This window comes from Balaenoptera borealis (genome assembly GCF_965194805.1).
Source record: "Balaenoptera borealis genome assembly, chromosome: 2".
NCBI lineage: Eukaryota > Metazoa > Chordata > Mammalia > Artiodactyla > Balaenopteridae > Balaenoptera > Balaenoptera borealis.
Window position 1 is genome coordinate 106,033,066 of NC_138867.1, and position 20,451 is coordinate 106,053,516.

At 37.6% G+C, this 20,451-nt stretch overlaps 1 pseudogene across 1 annotated transcript; it reads right to left on the reverse strand.

The window, feature by feature from the left end:
• Positions 1-8,569: 8,569 nt before the first annotated feature.
• Positions 8,570-18,293, reverse strand: LOC309623543 (tigger transposable element-derived protein 1 pseudogene; annotated as a pseudogene). The gene is made up of 2 exons (XR_014249934.1): positions 14,339-18,293; positions 8,570-13,980 (listed from the first exon to the last, which is right to left on the reverse strand). The product of XR_014249934.1 is annotated as a tigger transposable element-derived protein 1 pseudogene (transcript).
• Positions 18,294-20,451: the final 2,158 nt, after the last annotated feature.

Below are 20,451 nucleotides of genomic sequence, written 5' to 3' on the forward strand. Positions count from 1 at the left end.
ATATTTCTATTTTATAAATAAATTCATTTGTATAATTTTTTAAATGCCACATATAAGTGATATCATATGACATTTGTCTTTGTCCTACTTACTTCACTTAGTATGATAATCTCTAGGTCCATCCGTGTTGCTGCAAAATGGCATTATTTCATTCTTTTTTATGGCTGAGTAATATTCCAGTGTGTGTGTGTGTATACATATATATATATATCACATCTTCTTTATCCATTCATCTGTTGATGGACACTTAGGTTGCTTCCATATCCTGGCTATTATAAATAGTGCTGCTATGAACATTGGGGTACGTGTATCTTTTCAAATTAGAGCTTTCATCTTTTCAGATATATGCCCAGGAGTGGGATTGCTGGATCATATGGTAATTATTTTTAGTTTTTTTAGGAACCTCCATACTGTTTTCCACAGTGGCTGCATCAATTTACATTCCTACCAACAGTGTAGGGGGGTTCCCTTTTCTCTACACCTTCCCCAGCATTTATTATTTGTAGACTTTTTGATGATGGCCATTCTGACCGGTGTGAGGTGATACCTCATTGTTGTTCTGATTTACATTACTCTAATAATTAGCAATGTTGAGCATCTTTTCATTTTTTATAGGCAAATCCTAAACATGGGTTTCTAGTCCCAACCTTATCCTGAGCTCCAAACTAATTTTTTTCCTCTGTGCTATAAATCTCAAACTGTATATCAAAACCAAACACATCCACTTTGCACTTAAATGCAGTAGAGCTTTTGTTTACTTTTTCTGTATACTTCTTAAATAGTTTGTGCATATTTTCTATAAAAGCTCACATAATGGCAAAGGTGAAATAAAATAATGAATTTATATATTTCACTAACTCTTAGTAAGTGTCCAGGATGTAAATACGAAGATGAACTCATCTAAAACTTTACCTATCTACTAAAAATCAAGATTTGACAAGGAAAATATAACTGAAAATGTACATACAAACACCAGTTTATCACAAATTGTACAACGAATATAACCCTTGTATTTGAAACAGAGAAAATACAATGAAATCTACTTTCTAATGACTGATGCAATGTGCTTAACTGAAATCAACTCTACCCTCTGTTGAGAAAAAGCCCACTGAGAAACAGTTGTGCAGCACATTTGCAAAGTCCAAATAGCACAACAAAAAGACAATGGTTAGGAAATGCTGTAGTAAAGTGTGATGTGAATAATTAACAGACGAAAACTTCTTATTCCCTTCTAAGGGCAGCAAGAGATTAAATAATGACAACTGAGTAGTTCATTTTGAGTATAAAAAATGAACAGCTTAAATCAAATCCTCATGCTAACAGGTAACAAGTATAGTTCCTTGAGAAAAGAAGCGACGTGTTCATAATAAGCAGCAAAAACAATTAGATTGGCACATCTTCTAAGCAGCTGTGAATACTGTTAAGAAAGAGCTGGGAGGAGGGGGGACCTTCAAGATGGCAGAGGAGTAAGACATGGAGATCACCCTCCTCCCCAGAAATACATCAAAAATACACCTACATGTGGAACAACTCCTACAGAACAACTACTGATCGCTGGCAGAAGACCTCAGACTTCCCAAAGGGCAAGAAACTTCCCATGTACCTGTGTAGGGCAAAAGAAAAAAGGAAAAACAGAGGCAAAAGAATAGAGAGCTGTACCTCTGGGAGGGAGCTGTGAAGGAGGAAAAGTTTCCACACACTAGGAAGCCCCTTCACTGGCGGAGATGGGGGATGGGCAGGGGGGGAAGCTTCAGAATCATGGAGGAGAGCACAGCAACAGGGGTGCAGAGGGCAAAGCGGAGAGATTCCCGCACAGAGGATCACTTCTGACCAGCACTCACCAGCCTGAGAGGCTTGTCTGCTCACCCACCAGGGCGGGTGGAGGCTGGGAGCTGAGGCTTGGGCTTCAGAGGTCAGATCCCAGGGAGATGACTGGTGTTGGCTACATGAACGCAGCCTGAAGGGGGCTAGTGCTCCACAGCTAGCTGGGAGGGAGTCCGGGAAAAAGTCTGGAGCTGCCTAAGAGGCAAGAGACCATTGTTTCAGAGTACACGAGGAGTGGGGATTCAGAGCACTGCCTAAACGAGTTACAGAGATGGGCATGAGCCACGGCTATCAACACAGACACCAGAGACGGGCATGAAACGCTAAGGCTGCTGCTGCAGCCACCAAGAAGCCTGTGTGCAAGCACAGGTCACTATCCACACCTCCCCTCCCGGGAGCCTGTGCAGTCTGCCACTGCAAGGGTCCCGTGATCCAGGGACAACTTCTCCAGGAGAACATACGGCGCACCTCAGGCTGTTGCAATGTCACGCTGGCAGCTGCTGCTGCAGGCTCGCCCTGCATTCTGTACCCCTCCCTCCCCCCAGCCTGAGTGAGTCAGAGGCCCCTAATCAGCTTCTCCTTTAATCCTGTCCTGTCTGAGCAGGAACAGACACCCTCAGGTGACCTACACGCAGAGGCGGGGCCAAATCCAAAGCTGAACCCCAGGAGCTGTGCGAACAAAGAAGAGAAAGGGAAATTTCTCCCAGCAGCCTCAGGAGCAGTGGATTAAATCCCCACAATTAATTTGATGTCCCCTGCATCTGTGGAATACCTGAATAGACAACATATCATCCCAAAATTGAGGCAGTGGACTTTGGGAGCAACTGTAGACTTGGGGTTTGCTTTCTGCATCTAATTTGTTTCTGGTTTTATGTTTATCTTAGTTTAGTATTTAGAGCTTATTATCAGTGGTAGATTTGTTTATTGATTTGGTTGCTCTCTTCCTTTTTGTTTTATATATATGTATATATATTTTTTCCTTTTTCCCTTTTTGTGAGTGTGTATGTGTATGCTTCTTTGTGTAATTTTGCCTGTATAGCTTTGCCTTTACCATTTGTCCTAGGGTTCAGTCTGTCTGGCTTTTTTGTTTGTTTTTGGTTTTTTTATTTTTAGTAGTTTTTAGCGCTTGTTATCACTGGTGGATTTGTTTATTGGTTTGGTTGTTCTCTTCTTTTTTTTTTTTATTACTTATTTATATTTTTATTTTTAATAATATTTTTTATTTTTTATTATAATAACTTTTTTTTTTTTCTTTCTTTCTTTCTTTTCTTTCTCCCTTTTCTTCTGAACTGTGTGGCTGACAGGGTCTTGGTGCTCCAGTCAGGTGTCAGGCCTGAGCCTTTGAGTTGGGAGAGCCGAGTTCAGGACATTGGCCCACCAGAGACCTCCAGGCCCCACGTAATATCAAATGGCGAAAGCTCTCCCAGAGATCTCCATCTCAATGCTAAGACCCAGCTCCACTCTATGACCAGCAAGCTACAGAGCTGGACACCCCATGCCAAACAACTAGCAAAACAGGAATACAACCCACCCATTAGCAGAGAGGCTACCTAAAATCATAATAAGTTCACAGACACCCCAAAACACACCACCGGATACGGTTCTGCCCACCAGAAAAACAAGATCCAGCCTCATCCACCAGAACACAGGCACCAGTCCCCTCCACCAGGAAGCCTACACAACCCACTGAACCAACACCAAAAACAACGGGAACTACGAACCTGCAGCCTGCGAAAAGGAGACCTCAAATGCAGTAAGTTAAGCAAAATGACAAGACAGAGAAATACACAGCAGATGAAAGGAGCAAATTAAAAACCCACGAGACGAAACAAATGAAGAGGAAATAGTCAGTCTACCTGAAAAAGAATTCAGAGTAATCATAGTAAAGATGATCCAAACTTTTGGAAACAGAATGGAGAAAATATAAGAAATGTTTAACAAGGACTTGGAAGAACTGAAGAGCAAACAAACAGTGATGAACAACAAAATAAATGAAATTAAAAATTCTTCAAAAGCAATCAATAGCAGAATGACTGAGGCAGAAGAATGGATAAGTGACCTGGAAAATAAAATAGTGGAAATAACTACCACAGAGCAGAATAAAGAAAAAAGAATGAAAAGAATTGAGGACAGTCTCAGAACCTCTGGGACAACATTAAACGCACCAACATTCAAATTATAGGGGTCCCAGAAGAAGAAGAGAAAAAGAAAGGGATTGAGAAAATATTTGAAGAGATTATAGTTGAAAACGTCCCTAATATGGGAAAGGAAATAGTTAATCATGTCCAGGAAGCGCAGAGAGTCCCATACAGAATAAATCCAAGGAGAAACATGCCAAGACAGATATTAATTAAACTATCAAAAATTAAATAAAAAGAAAAAATAGTAAAAGCATCAAGGGAAAAGCAGCAAATAATATACAAGGGAATCCCCATAAGGTTAACAGCTGATCTCTCAGCAGAAACTCTGCAGGCCAGAAGGGTGTGGCAGGACATATTTAAAGTGATGAGAGGGAGAAACCTACAACCAAGATTACTCTACCCAGCAAGGATCTCGTTCAGATTTGATGGAGAAATGAAAACCTTTACAGACAAGCAAAAGCTAAGAGAATTCAGCACCACCAAACCAGCTTTACAACAAATGCTAAAGGAACTTCTCTAGGCAGGAAACACAAGACAAGGAAAAGACCTACAATAACAAACCCAAAACAATTAAGAAAATGGTAATAGGAACATACATATCGATAATTACCTTAAATGTAAATGGATTAAAGGCTCCAACCAAAAGACATAGACTGGCTGAATGGATACAAAAACAAGACCCGTATATATGCTGTCTACAAGAGACCCACTTCAGACCTAGGGAAACATACAGACTGAAATTGAGGGGATGGAAAAATATATTCCATGCAAATGGTAATCAAAAGAAAGCTGGAGTAACAATTCTCATACCAGACAAAATAGACTTTAAAATAAAGACTATTACAAGAGACAAAGAAGGACACTACATAGTGATCAAGGGATCAATCCAAGAAGATATAACTATTGTAAATATTTATGCACCCAACATAGAGAACCTCAATACATAAGGCAAATGCTAGGAGCCATAAAAGGGGAAATCGACAGTAACACAATCATAGGAGGGGACTTTAACACCCCACTTTCACCAATGGACAGATCATCCAAAATGAAAATAAATAAGGAAACACAAGCTTTAAATGACACATTAAACAAGATGGACTTAATTGATATTTATAGGACATTCCATCCAAAAACAACAGAATACACTTTCTTCTCAAGTGTTCATGGAACATTCTCCTGTATAGATCATATCTTAGGTCACAAATCAAGCCTTGGTAAATTTAAGAAAATTGAAATCGTATCAAGTATCTTTTCCGACTACAACACTATGAGACTAGATATCAACTACAGGAAAAAATCTGCAAAAAAATACAAACACATGGAGGCTAAACAATACACTACTAAATAACCAAGAGATCTCTGAGGAAATAAAAAATCACCTAGAAACAAATGACAATGAAAACACAGTGACCCAAAACCTATGGGATGCAGCAAAAGCCATTCTAAGAGGGAAGTTTATAGCAATACAATCCTACCTCAAGAAACAAGAAAGAACTCAAATAAAAAACCTAACCTTACACCTAAAGCACTTAGAGAAAGAAAAACAAAAAAACCCCAAAGTTAGCAGAAGGAAAGAAATCATAAAGATCAGATCAGAAATACATGAAAAAGAAATGAAAGACTATAGCAAAGATCAACAAAACTAAAAGCTGGTTCTTTGAGAAGATAAACAAAATTGATAAACGATTAGCCAGACTCATCAAGAAAAAATCAGAGAAGACTCAAAGCAACAGAATTAGAAATGAAAAAGGAGAAGTAACAACTGACACTACAGAAATACAAAGGTTCATGAGAGATTACTACAAGCAACTATATGCCAATAAAATGGACAACCTGGAAGAAATGGACACATTCTTAGAAAAGCACAACCTTCTGAGACTGAACCAGGAAGAAATAGAAAATATAAACAGACCAATCCAAGCACTGAAATTGAAACTGTGATTTTAAATCTTCCAACAAACAAAAGCCCAGGACCAGATGGCTTCACAGGTGAGTTCTATCAAACATTTAGAGAAGAGCTAACATCTATCCTTCTCAAATTCTTCCAAACTATAGCAGAGGTTGGAACAATCCCAAAGTCATTCTACAAGGCCACCATCACCCTGATACCAAAACCAAACAAAGATGTCACAAAAAAAGTAAACTACAAGCCAATATCACTGATGAGCATAGATACAAAATTCCTCAACAAAATACTAGCAAACAGAACCCAGTAGCACATTAAAAGGATCATACACCATGATCAAGTGGGGTTCATCCCAAAAATGCAAGGATTCTTCAATATACACAACTCAATCAATGTTATAAACCATATAAACAAATGGAAGGATAAAAACCATATGATCATCTCAATAGATGCAGATAAAGCTTTCAACAAAATTCAACACCCATTTATGATAAAAACCCTCCAGAAAGTGGGCATAGAGGGAACTTACCTCAACATAATAAAGGCCATATATGACAAACCCACAGCCAAAATCGTTCTCAGTGGTGATAAACTGAAACCATTTCCACTAAGATCAGGAACAAGACAAGGTTGCTCACTCTCACCACTATTCTTCAACATAGTTTTGGAAGTTTTAGCCACAGAAATCAGAGAAGAAAAAGAAATAAAAGGAATCCAAATTGGAAAGGAAGAAGTAAAACTGTCACTGTTTGCAGATGACATGATACTATACATAGAGAATCCTAAAGATGCTACCAGAAAAATGTTAAAGTTAATCAATGAATTTGGTCTAGTAGCAGGATACAAAATTAATGCACAGAAATCTCTTGCATTCCTATACTCTAATGATGAAATTCTGAAAGAGAAATTAAGGAAACACTCACATTTACCACTGCAAGAAGAAGAATAAAATACCTAGGAATAAATCTACCTAAGGAGACAAAAGACTTGTATGCAGAAAGCTATAAGACACTGATGAAAGAAACTAAGGATGATACAAACAGATGGAGTGACATACAATGTTCTTGGATTGGAAGAATCAGCATTGTAAAAATGACTATACTACCGAAAGCAATCTACAGATTCAATGCAATCCCTATCAAAATACCAACGGCATTTTTCACAGAACTAGAACAAGAAATTTCACAATTTGTATGGAAACACAAAAGATCCCGAATAGACAAAGCAATCTTGGGAAAGAAAAACGGAGCTGGAGGAATCTGGCTCCCTGACTTCAGACTATACTACAAAGCTACTGTAATCAAGACACTATGGTACTGGCACAAAAACAGAAATACAGATCAATGGAATAGTATAGAAAGCCCAGAGATAAACCCACACACATATGGTCACCTTATTTTTGATAAAGGAGGCAAGAATATACAATGGAGAAAAGACAGCCTCTTCAATAAGTGGTGCTGGGAAAACTGGACAGCTACATGTAAAAGAATAAAATTAGAACACTCCCTAACACCATACACAAAAATATACTCAAAATGGATTAAAGACCTAAATGTAAGGCCAGACACTATCAAACTCTTAGAGGAAAACATAGGCAGAACACTCTATGACATAAAACACAGCAAGATCCTTTTTGACCCACTTCCTAGAGAAATGGAAATAAAACAAAAATGAACAAATGGGACCTAATGAAACTTAAAAGCTTTTGCACGGCAAAGGAAACCATAAACAAGACAAAAGACAAACCTCAGAATGGGAGAAAATATTTGCAAATGAAGCAATGGACAAACGATTAATCTCCAAAATATACAAGCAGCTCATGCAGCTCAATATCAAAAAACAAAAAACTCAATCCAAAAATGGGGAGAAGACCTAAATAGACATTTCTCCAAAGAAGATATACAGATTGCCAACAGACACATGAAAGGATGCTCAACATCACTAAGCATTAGAGAAATGCAAATCAAAACTACAATGAGGTACCACCTCACTCCAGTAAGAATGGCCATCATCAAAACATCTACAAACAATAAATGCTGGACAGGATGTAGAGAAACGGGAATCCTTTTGCACTGTTGGTGGAAATGTAAATTGATACAGCCCCTATGGAAAACAGTATGGAGGTTCCTTAAAAAACTAAAAATAGAACTACCATAATACCCAGCAATCCCACTACTGGGCATATACCCTGAGAAAACCATAATTCAAAAAGAGTCATATACTACAATGTTCACTGCAGCTCTATTTACAATAGCCAGGACACAGAAGTAACCTAAGTATCCACTGACAGATAAAGAAGATGTGGCACATATATACAACAGAATATTACTCAGCCATAAAAAAAATGAAATTGAGTTATTTGTAGTGAGGTGGATGGACCTAGAGACTGTCATACAAAGTGAAGTATGTCAGAAAGAGAAAAACACTGTATAATAACACATACATATGGAATCTAAAAAAAATAAAATAAAAAGGTTCTGAAGAACCTAAAAGCAGTACAGGAATAAAGACGCATATGTAGAGAATGGACTTGAGGCCTCGGGGAGGGGGAAGGGTAAGCTGGAACGAAGTGAGAGAGTGGCATGGACATATATACACTGTCAAGTGTAACGTAGATAGCTAATGGGAAGCACAGGGAGATCAGCTCGGTGCTTTGTGACCACCTAGAGGGTTGGGACAGGGAGGGTGGGAGGGAGACACAAAAGGGAGGGGATATGGGGATATATGTGTATGTATAGCTGATTTGCTTTGTTATAAAGCAGAAACTAACACACCATTGAAAAGCAATTATGCTCCAATAAAGATGTTAAAAAAAAAAAAAAAGAAAGAGGAGAACAGACAGCATCAATCTCCTATAGTGATCCAAATCCTGAATTAGAGTGGAGTAGAATGTCTTGTTATTTTTCTGATTTGTGTATTACCTATCTTTAGAAATACTTAGATGAGATACTTAGAAATGAAAAAGGATAAGAAAATCAACAAACTTATCACTGACATATCTTTGATGACAAAAGTGAACTAAAAACTCTTCTGTTTTATCTGAGAAGAGAGACAATTCTGCTCTATAATTGGTAAAACGTTTATAATTTATTTTCAAAAGTGCACATATCAGTGATAGACCATAAAATAGGATAGCTAAAACCAAATATGAATCTATGAAAAAATACATAAATGTATTGCAATATAAAGGCTATAAGCAATATTCTGTTTCTTTGATTGGGTAGTGCTTACAAGGGTTTGCATTTTATAATTATCCACCTTGCTATGTATTTATATTTTATAAACTTTTATATAAGTGGGTTGTATTTCACAACTTTTAAAAGATTTTTTAAATGTTACAAACTAAGTAAACAACAAAACCTCAGTTGTAGCTACTCTGTGGCTATTTCTGCCCTATCCCAAAATACACTTCAGCCAGTCAATCAAGCTGCCAGAAGCATTTGTTAAGAAAGTCTCTTGGCATCATGATAAGATAATCATGTAAACAAAATAATGAATTGATATGTTTCACTAATTCTTAGTAAATGGCCTGCAGGCAGGTATGAAAATGAACTCATGCTAAAGTGTATCTATTTCCTAAAAAAAAAAAAATCAAGCCTTAACAAAGATAGTATAATTTAAAATGAATTATTGTGTATTCACAATAGCCAAGACATGGAAGTAACCTAAATATCCATCGACAGATGAATGGATAAAGAAGATGTGGTACATATATACAATGGAATACTACTCAGCCATAAAGGAGAATGAAATAATGCCATTGGCAGCAACATAGATGGACCTAGAGATTATCATACTAAATGAAGTAAGTCCGTAAGAGAAAGACAAATACCATACTATATCACTTACATATGGAATCTAAAATATGACACAAATGAACTTATCTACAAAACAGAAACAGAGTCTCACAGACATAGAGAACATACTTGTGGTCATCAAGGGGGAGGGGTATGGGGGGAGGAATGGATTGGGAGTTTGGGATTAGCAGATGCAAAGTAGTATACATAGAATAGATAGACAACAAGGTCTTACTGTATAGCACAGGGAACTATATTCAATATCCCATGATAAATCATAATGGAAAAGAAAATGAAAATGAATGTATATATGTATGTATAACTGAATCAATTTGCTGTATAGCAGAAATTAACACAACACTGTAAATCAACTATACTTGAATAAAATTTTTTAAAAAAATTATTAATACCAGTTACCACAAAGATGTATACCCAGTATAACCCTCTTATTTGAAAGAGAGAAAATTAAAATGAAATCTAACTTACTAGTGACTACTATGACTTGCTTAACTCAATCAAAGCAGCCTCACCCTACACTAAAGGAAAGCCAGCTGTTGTTGGTCACTCTACCTACACAACATCTTACTTCTTTGCTTTTCAAATTCACATCTGGAAATGTTACTTCACACATGATCCTGGTAAATAAATTTGTAAATTTTGTCCTGGTTCTTATTCCCAGATCACAGAGCACGAAAGCTGAGTATCCTCCAATCTGTGCACAAATATGAAACTGTAAACACATGCATGTGTCTGTATAGGGAAAAGAGAGGATGCTTACTGCAAAAAAAAAAGGGCAAACATATTAAAAAGTTCTGTGAAACCAAGCAATGTACAAAATTTATTAATATGTTGAATGGTTGTAAATATAGGAATGAAGATATAGCATCTAATATTGAGTCTAACAATGAAACACAGTGGGTTACATATAAGAGTTGGTAATACAGGTTTTAAAACCTTAGTCTATAAATAATCTTCTCTAACCCTACATTGAAAAAAAAGTCTGAAGGAAACAAGAGTGTTAATACACATACACACACACACATTCATTTGAATTGACAAACTGTGGCAGCAGCTAAAATTTAGGAAGTAACCTAATTTCTTTTAGACCATGAGTCCACAATCCTATGTTAATTTGACTGTCCGACATTCATAGCTACCAGATGGAAAACAAACATACAAAAAAAAAAAAAACATTGTGCAAGAGTTACAGACTTAGGTTGTTTGTGGATCATGCAGTTACCACTTTGAATATTTTAAGATGTGATTGTCTCATGAATTCTTTTCATCTTTTTTACTCCTCTGTCTTAGATCTTTAATTACAGAATCACAGAGAGATTATGGGATGTTGCAAGGCACTGGCTGAATCAGAAAAATACACATTTGCTTATTATGAATTTCCCCTATTTTCAGTAAAAATTACTCATAGGAAAAAAGTATGAAAACTGTACATTCAATTTAAAAAATTTGACCCTGAAAACATATTTTATGAAGTTGGAGATAGATTTAAGAGGAAAATAAGTGTAGGTGAGTGTTTTTCTGTGTGAAGTGGATTATTAGCCAGGGGTGGTCAGAAACAGTCTAGTTACGACTTTTCAGCTAAGGAAATCATTCTGATTTTAAAAATTTGTGTATTACAACTGAGCTCAATTACTTTTATTGTTAGGAATTGTATTAGTGAAGTTACAATAGCTACTATAACAGATAAACCCTAAAATCTCAGTAGCTTAACACAAATCTCAGTGGCTGAACACAAGTTTATTTTTTGCTCCTGTAAATTCCAAACACTTTTCTTGTTCAAGGGTATCTCTCTGCCAGAGGTAATTCAGGGACTCAACAATTCTACACCATGGAAGAAGCACATGAATCTCTGGCAGACAGCTAGCTGTCTCTTCCACAGAAACTTTCAACTTATCAGGAAAATTCAAATCATGAGTACTTAAACACCTAACTTCAGGAGACTCCTTCATCTAGGTCCTGAGATAGTCTAAAAGTGGAATCACTAGAAAATTTTAGTGTGGGAAACTCCATGCGCAATAACTTATAGAAGAGTTTGGGAAGATCAGAGTTCTGTAGTCAATGGAACATTCCAGGAAAAAAATGGTAAAATTACATATAGCACACACAAAAGGACAAATGTTAAACACCATTCTTATAGATCAAAAGGAATTCTGATAGATTTTTAAATGTTAGATAAATTATGCTATAAATATGTCAATATACCTGAAAGATATTCTACAATACCCTTAAGGAATCATCTACTCTATCTGGTGATGTTTGCATTTTAACCCATAAGAATTAAAAGCTCAACTAAATCGAATGGAGGATGGCTGTAACAGAAAGAGGGACATTTTTCTGGATTTTCTACTAACGTGGCAGCAAAGGTCTGAAGATGAAGTTGCTGTCATCACTATTTCTCCTTGCTTGTTCTCAAGGATTAGGCAATGTACTGTGTAGTCTGTATTTGTCATCCTATATTCCTCAGACATATACTGGGTTATTGGTCATTATGTATCCTTTTGTCATAAAACATTTCACCATGACCTTAACTGTTTTGTAGAATCTGAGTAATTCAGATATATGACTGCACATTTTTGAGACCCAATTGGTACTGTCATTGTCAAAGGTGTAGAGTTAAACCATGATACTTTAATGTTGATGGGGCAGGAGATTTTTTTCCACAAGGGACTAGAGAGCTCTGAAGATGAACATCTCTAAATTAGAAACAAAGATCACAGTGGTAGGCTGACTCTTTCCCCAGTGGTGTCATGGTGACAGATAGATCCTGAAGTTGAGAAATACAGTAAGTCCCCTACATACGAACCAGTTCTGTTCCAAGAGCACATTCATATGTCCAATTTGTTCGTAAGTCCAACAAAGTTAGCCTAGGTACCCAGATAACACAATCGGCTACATAGTACTGTACTGTAATAGGTTTATGATACTTTTCACACAGATAATACATTAAAAAACAAACAAAAAATAAAGAAAACATATTTAATCTTACAGTACAGTACCTTCAAAAGTACAGTGGTACAGTACAACAGCTGGCATACAGGGGCTGGCATCGAGTGAACAGGCAAGAAGAGTTACTGACTGGAGGAGGGAGAGGAGATGGGAGATGGTAGAGCTGAAGGATCGTCAGTAATAGGAGACGGAGGGTAAGCTGCAATTTCACTCATGCCTGACGTTCATGGCACAGGTTCTTGTTCCTTGCTGGATTCATTTCTATCTACACTCTTGAAAAAACAATCCAGTGATGTCTGGGTAGTAGCTTTTTTTCTCATCATAGATGACATGCTAGCACTGGATTGCATTCTGAACAGCTGCTACAATCTTCATGCACTGTTCTACGTTCCGGTCCTGTGCCTCAAAAACTAACAGTGCCTCCTCAAACAAAGAAAATTCCCTTGCAATTCCCTGCGTTGTGCATCTCTTCAGTTCTTTAGTTACTTCTTCCTCTTGTCTCTTTGTCCTTTCTCTGGGCCTCCAATTCCATCAGGTCTTCATTAGTAAGCTCCTCATGTTGCATAGCAAGGAGTTCAATGAAGTCATCCTCTCGCAGATCTAGCTCCAGCTTCTCTCTGAGAGTCACTAAGTTGCTGAAAACCTCTTTGGACTCCTTATCCACCTTCTCAAATCCACAAAAATTGTGAACAAACTCCAGGCAAAGGTTCTTCCAAACCGCATTCATGGTGACGGCCATAACCTCATGCCAAGCAAAGTCAATGTTTTTTATGGCCTTGTAAATGTTACAGTCTTTCCAAAGTTGTCGCAAGGTTGTTCCTGATTCGTCACTTGCCTTTACTGCCTGACAAAAAGTGTGACGTAAATAATATTTCTTAAAAGTCGCTGTTACTCCCTGGTCCATAGGTTGGATGAGTGAGTTAGTATTCAGTGGCAGATGTACTACTTTGACGTTAGGATGAAAGTTGTCCACAAATGTGGGGTGCCCGGGAGAACTGTAGAGCAGCAAAAGAATGTTGAATGGGACGTCCTTCTCCAAGCAATATTTCTCTACCTCCAAGATAAAGTGGTGGAAAAACCAGTTCTGGAAAATGGCCTGTGTAACCCAGGCTTTGGGGTTACTCTTCCACACAACAGGAAGAGAGCACTTGGCTATGTTTTTAAGGGCTCTTGGGTTCTCTGAATGATAAACTAAGAGAGGCTTCAGCTTCATATCACCAGAAGCATTGCCACCAAACAACATTTAGTCTATCCTTCGCTGCTTTATAGCCTGGCATCAACTTTTCCTGGCACCCTCTTCTAGTACAGACCTGTCTCATCCACATTAAAAGTCTGCTCGGGGGCTTCCCTGGTGGCGCAGTGGTTGAGAATCTGCCTGCCAATGCAGGGGACACGGGTTCGAGCCCTGGTCTGGGAAGATCCCACATGCCGCGGAGCAACTGAGCCCGTGAGCCACAATTGCTGAGCCTGCGCGTCTGGAGCCTGTGCTCCGCAACAAGAGAGGCCGCGATAGTGAGAGGCCCGCGCACCGCGATGAAGAGTGGCCCCCGCTTGCCACAACTGGAGAAAGCCCTTGCGCAGAGACGAAGACCCAACACAGCCAAAAATAAATAAATAAAAACTAGTAAATTGGCCACATAAGATTTGAAAGAAAAAGCAACACAAGATTTAAAAAAAAAAAAAAAAAAGTCTGCTCGGGTAAATACGCGCCTTCATCATTAATTTCCCGAAGTGTTTCAGGAAATTCCTGGGCAGCTACATATCTGCACTCGCTGCCTCGCCACTTACTTTTACATCATGAAGGTTAGCTCTAGCCTTGAACCGATGAAACTAGCCATGGCTACCACTAAAAGATGCGCCCTCTGATTCTTCACCGTGTTTCTTCTTCAAGTCTTCATAAAGGCTTTTAGCTTTCTCTCGAATCAGCATTAAGCTGAGTGGGACTCGACGCTGATGCTGATCCTGCATCCACACACTGAGAAGTTTCTCCATCTCCTCCATCACTTTTCCACACTTCTTCGATATTATTGTCGATATGATCGGCACAGCAGACTTCACATATCCCATGATCTTGTCCTTGTTCTTTAGAATTGTGCCAATGGTTAAACGATTCATGTTATAAGAACAAGTGACATCTACTATCTTTTCGCTTCACTCCACTCTCTCAATTATTTTCGCTTTTGTTTCCATCGTTATCGCCTTGTGCTTCTTAGTAGTACCAGCTACATCACCACTGCTTTTGTGCTTGCTTCCACATATCCTAGGCTTGAAACAAAGATACTGTACTACTGTACAATATACGGTACTGTACAGTAAAGTACACAAAAGCACAACCACTTGTAGAGGATGCATGCACGTGACAACGTACGCCAGGCACGTGAACTAATTTATGTGATTGGACACGCAAACGCACATTTGCATCTTTGAAAGCTCACACCTTGAAGGTTCGTATGTAGGGGACTTACTGTAACGGTGAAATAGCAATCAAAATGTATTCCTCTGAGGAAGGGAGCATTCATCCATAACAGGACTCCCATGATGCTGCAAATATCAAAAATCTTCAGATTCCACCATAATATCAATCTGTCTTCATTATACGTTTCCAGGACACCAAGTTATCACAAATTTTACAGAAGAAATGCTAGCACATGTTAGAGTTGACAATTGCTTTCCAGTCACTGCTAGAAAAATTGATTCATGTGTTTAGTTAAACTCACTGCAATTATTCACCATTTCATTTATTTAAAAACTGTTTATCCAGTGTCAACTATGAGTCAGACAGTGCTTGGTCCTAGAGAGATAACATTTAAAAACAAACAAAAGCTCCAAAATAATACCTTTCCCTTCATGGAACTGATATCCTAAATAAGGAGACAGTTGAACAAATATTCCCATAAATATAGAAAGCAAACCAATAGAAGTCATGGAAAAGAAAATACACAGAACTATGAGAACACAGTACTCTGGAAGTCAGGGAAGAACTTCTTGAGGTGGTTGGTTTCAACATGAAAATGGAAGAATTTGTCAGAGTGAGTGACAAATTCTGGACTATGACTGGAACATAGCAAATAAGACATACAGTGATGTTAAAGTGAATGAAATTATATTATCTGACAGAAGGCTGATCACGCAAAGCCTTATAAGCCACTTAGGTATTTCCGTTTTTACACTGAAAACAATGGGCAGAGACTTACTTCACTGGATTTGTTTTTTACCAAAATCACCCAGGTGGAGGAGGCAAAGACTTGAATGGATGTAGGGAAGACACATGGGAAGCTATTGCCTTCACCCTAACAGGTTTCCCCAGTTTTCAAGCCAACTCAACTGAATTATGCAAGGGAAAACAAAGAACTTATTTACAGAAACAAAAAAGAACTGAATTTCACATGCCATAAATTTTCCTGATGCTATTAGACAGCACAACACTATACACATAGCTTCTAATAAAATAAATGATGTTGATATTTCCATATATATTGAACACTACATGTACACAGGGATATGCCTACAATCTCTTTGGTGGGTATGCTTTTAGGTTAAAGAAAATAAGTCCCCCATTCCACTGCTTCCCCATCCTTTCTGCTTATTCCCAAGATGAAATCTTAATAAAAATTATTTTGTGCCACTTGGTTTATGTCTTTTTCCCCCTTAACTTTGAAATCCTCCTAGCAAGTAAGCATCTGAAAAAGGTCATGACATAACACAGGATGTCACCTGAAAGTGAACCACCAACCATCTGTGAACAGGAAATTTTATCTCCATTGGCAAATTCCCCTTTTTGTGAACACCTTGTCTATTTCACAAATAAAGTTTTGTGAAAAATATTGACCAGCACCTAGTCTGTCCCCATTTCTGTGGATTACTAAATTTCAGAGTTTAAAAGGATACTCTGACTTTCTATAATTGTGAGGTTAGATGGTATCAGCAGTCTTACATTGTCAGATCTTATGTTAAACATTTGTGTGAAAATTAAACATGATTTAAATTCTAGTTTCTACGATTTATTTCTCCCTACTACTATTATACAAAACCACTATTAATATGCTGTGAAATGAGACATCTACAGCATCACTAGTCAAAGCCTTTAAGTGGTAATCCTTGTGAATCCTTTCTTGTTATAGCTGAACATTTGCTGTACAAAACCAATGAAATTCACACATGCTGCTATGGAGTAGTAGAGTGGTTATTACGGCATTTTCCCCCCAAAGTACCTTAGGCTTTAGATGATTAGAGAACAGTCTTATGTTTTAAACTTCCTGCCAACAATGTGGCTTTTTAGTTGAATTGGATTGAGGACAAATTGTAGTATAATATATGTTGACAGTTTAATAACACGGGTTACTATCCTTGGTGTACTTTATGATGTAATACATCCTTAGAAGTGTCTCCAGAGAATTGTGCTATGATTTTCAAGGCACAGAAAATTCAATAAGCTAAAACAGTCTGAGTAAGATTTCTGCCTTCTGTATACGTTGGACATTTTCCTAAAAAATACATAGGTGCTACCCTTCTAAAATATTTTTCTGACATGACTTTTCTGTTTTTCTTCTCAAGCTGTAGATTTTAACATTGGAATGGTACAATTCTTATTAAATTATATGTTAAAAATATAAAAGTCTCTTTCTTTATATAATAAACAATCTTTTTCAGGTCTCAGAGGTAAAGTTCCTTTTCTATAAAAAGCTGTAATTGTGGTTTTTAAAAATCTCATTAAATATTTAGATCTTTTAGAGCACAAGTGTTTTCTGTTGAGGTTTAAACACATTTAGGCTAATTATTTCTTATGTTTTGACCATTGTACAAATACTTGTAGTATTAAATAGCTAACAGCATAAAACAAAATAGCAAGTCTTATGTGCAGAATTCATATAATTATTCCTGGATTTTCTTTTCATCAGGATATTTCTGAGTGAAACAAAAATGGCAAGTCAATGTATTTTTAAAGTGATATAACACATTATTATTAAATGAATGCAATTCTAAGTACAGATGTTACTTTATATAGCCTTAGTCCATCTTTGTTTGCATTTATATGACCATAAGTACAAGAAAATATTCAACTTCTCAAGCACATTAAACCCACTGTGATTCCAGGATGGACAATTGTGTGGTACTTTAGGGATTTACAGAAGGGAAAACACACTGTAATTGTCTAAAAGAAATATTCTCCCAATACCACCTTATAAAACAAGAGACTCAGTAATTTTATCATCTACCTGTAAGGTGAAAAAGGAGTTCAAGAAAATCTATAGTGACTATAAATCACTAGATTCCACAGCTATCATCTTTTATTCAGTCTTCTCTAAAAAGTTCAATAATATGGGAAGACAGAAAAGCATAAAGCAAGCTTCCTGTCCCAAAGATAATATAGTCATTTTTATTAAGCACTGTGTAAAATATGTGATATATATTATTTCCTTACGGCTCCAAGCAACCCCGGAGGACACCTTCCTTATCATTATGTCTATTTTACAAATGAGGAAAGAGGGGCCAGAAAGGCCAGTGGTTCACCTAAGGTCTTAGAAAAAATAGGTGGTGGAGCTAGGATTCCAACCTCGACATTCAGACTTCAGAACCTGGAACACACTGCCTTCCCCACTGGTCAGGCAATTGATTTAGATTAGTTTTTTAAAGTTTATGTGGGTATTTTAATTAAAAAATAATATAAAGTCAACATAGAGAATACTAAATGAATGTAGGTTTTATTTATTATTTGTTTGAGGACCGAGAAACTCATCCACTTGGGAAATCTGTTTTGAAATTCCTTCATCTCAGAGTGCTCACCCAGGAAAGAGCCACGTCCACTCCCCCAAGAACTCAAGATTATGGCTCTTGAAAATCGCAGGCTACTTAAATTATCTCGTTGTCATCCTGTGGCAACTCAGAGCCAAACTGTCTACGTGTTCAAAGCAAACACATATAAAATAATCATCTAAGGTTTTGCGAAGCCCCTGAAAGCTGAGAGAAGGTGATCTGAAAAACAAATGGGAGTGAGACTCAAACCAGGAAAAAAAAAGGTTAATATGCCCTTGAATTCTGGCTCACATTGAACTTTTTGTTCCAGTGTCTTTGTTGCTTTTCCTAATTTTTTGGCCTGGAGCTTGTGTGCTTTCCACCTCCCAGGGGTTCCGCTGAGCAGGCCTGGTTGGAAGAGATCCCAGCAGAGAGCAGAGGTCTGAGGGTTATTGAAGTGGTTTTCTTTTTAATCACTTGTAAAAACAGAGACAAAGCCAGTCACCAGCCATGTGATTTGCTCCAAGTCATGGGACCTCTAAATTCCCTGAAGAAAGCCACAATCAGTGCTTTCCCAACAGTGTTGCATTTTGAGCTTCTCTCGAGTTTGAGAACCGTATTGCCCTGAGAAGGGGAGGGAGGCAGAGAAAAAAATGTGACTTGAACCCATGAATAAAGTGGGGAACAGAGTTAAACTATCATACTTGATACAGAATGCACGCCTATGTGTCTCTACTCCTTTCCAGGACTTGAAAAATTTACTTTCACTTTATTTCCCAGTTGATGAAGCTTAACATAATCTCTATGCCTTCCTCTCATAGCTCTCTGATTTTTCTTCTGTGGGGTCTGCAATCAGAAAGTACTCCTTAAAAGCTAAATTAGAAACAGAAGATGAAGTGACCGAGATAAATCTGACTGCATTGGTCCTTACAGAAATTTGATTAACTAGCATTTCAATAAACACTCTTCAGGCAATTGCAGGGAAAGAAGAAAGGCCCTGAACGAGGAGTCACAACTTCAACACCCTCGTGGTCAAGCATTCTTCAGAATTGTCACTGGTTTCACATGAAGTCCCCACCTCCAAAAAACAACAAAAACCCTGATGATTTGCACAAAGGATCGATTTCATCTTATCATGTATTTGTAATTATCAAGACTTTAGCCCAGGTGATAACACTCATTCCCACCCCCCTCAACCACTCGACCCCCCATTTTAAACAAGAAAGCAATCTGTCAACTCAAACCAAATGTTTTCCATTTTTTGCACTCTCTCATAAACATCAGCAGACTTAGTCAAGCACAGGCAAAGTGCCAGCCGCAGCAAGAATACACTAACTCCAAGATGTGGGAGTTGGCTGTGTTCCTCTGAGGCTTGCACAGAATGGCATTAAGAGTAATGAACACACAGAGGGACCCTGCAGGGCACGACGTGGTTTGTGTTTATGACTCATTGGAACACTGCGGGTATGTGTGAGTCTTCTAAATCTACATGTACTTGACATTTTTTGGCTTTGAACACACATTGACTCACTTTTCAACATGTTCAGCCTTCTTTCCCTTTCAATTGTCCAATCCCCATACTCCTACCCTGTGTCTGTTCTTCCCCTCTTCTCTCTCCCACAAAGTATACTCTAGCCAATTTCATAGAAGATTTCCAGTCCCTTTCTAAACGTCCCTGTCTTCTCAGGGCAGATGATGCCTAGGGTTAGGGTTACACTGAGGTGATGTCAACAAACTGAGAAATTTCAAATTCCACTGTATATTTAAATTATAGTTATAATATCTTGGATCTAAACTAAAGGTATATTAATTAACCTACAAATTGCAGCGTAATGTTACAAATAATAAGTACCTAATAATTTGGTTGGAACAGTCACAGTCTTAAAGAACACTGAAGAAAAGTTGTACATATAATTTTATGTTTAAAATATACATATGAGCTAGGTATACTAAGAGAATCTGAAACTAGAGAGAATCAGTATTCCAACATTTACTACTCATTGGGGCTAATGATGTTTGTCCAGTAAGGAAACTGATGCAACTGTTAACTTTCCTTTATAAAGAAAAGTAACAAAATTTAAATGGT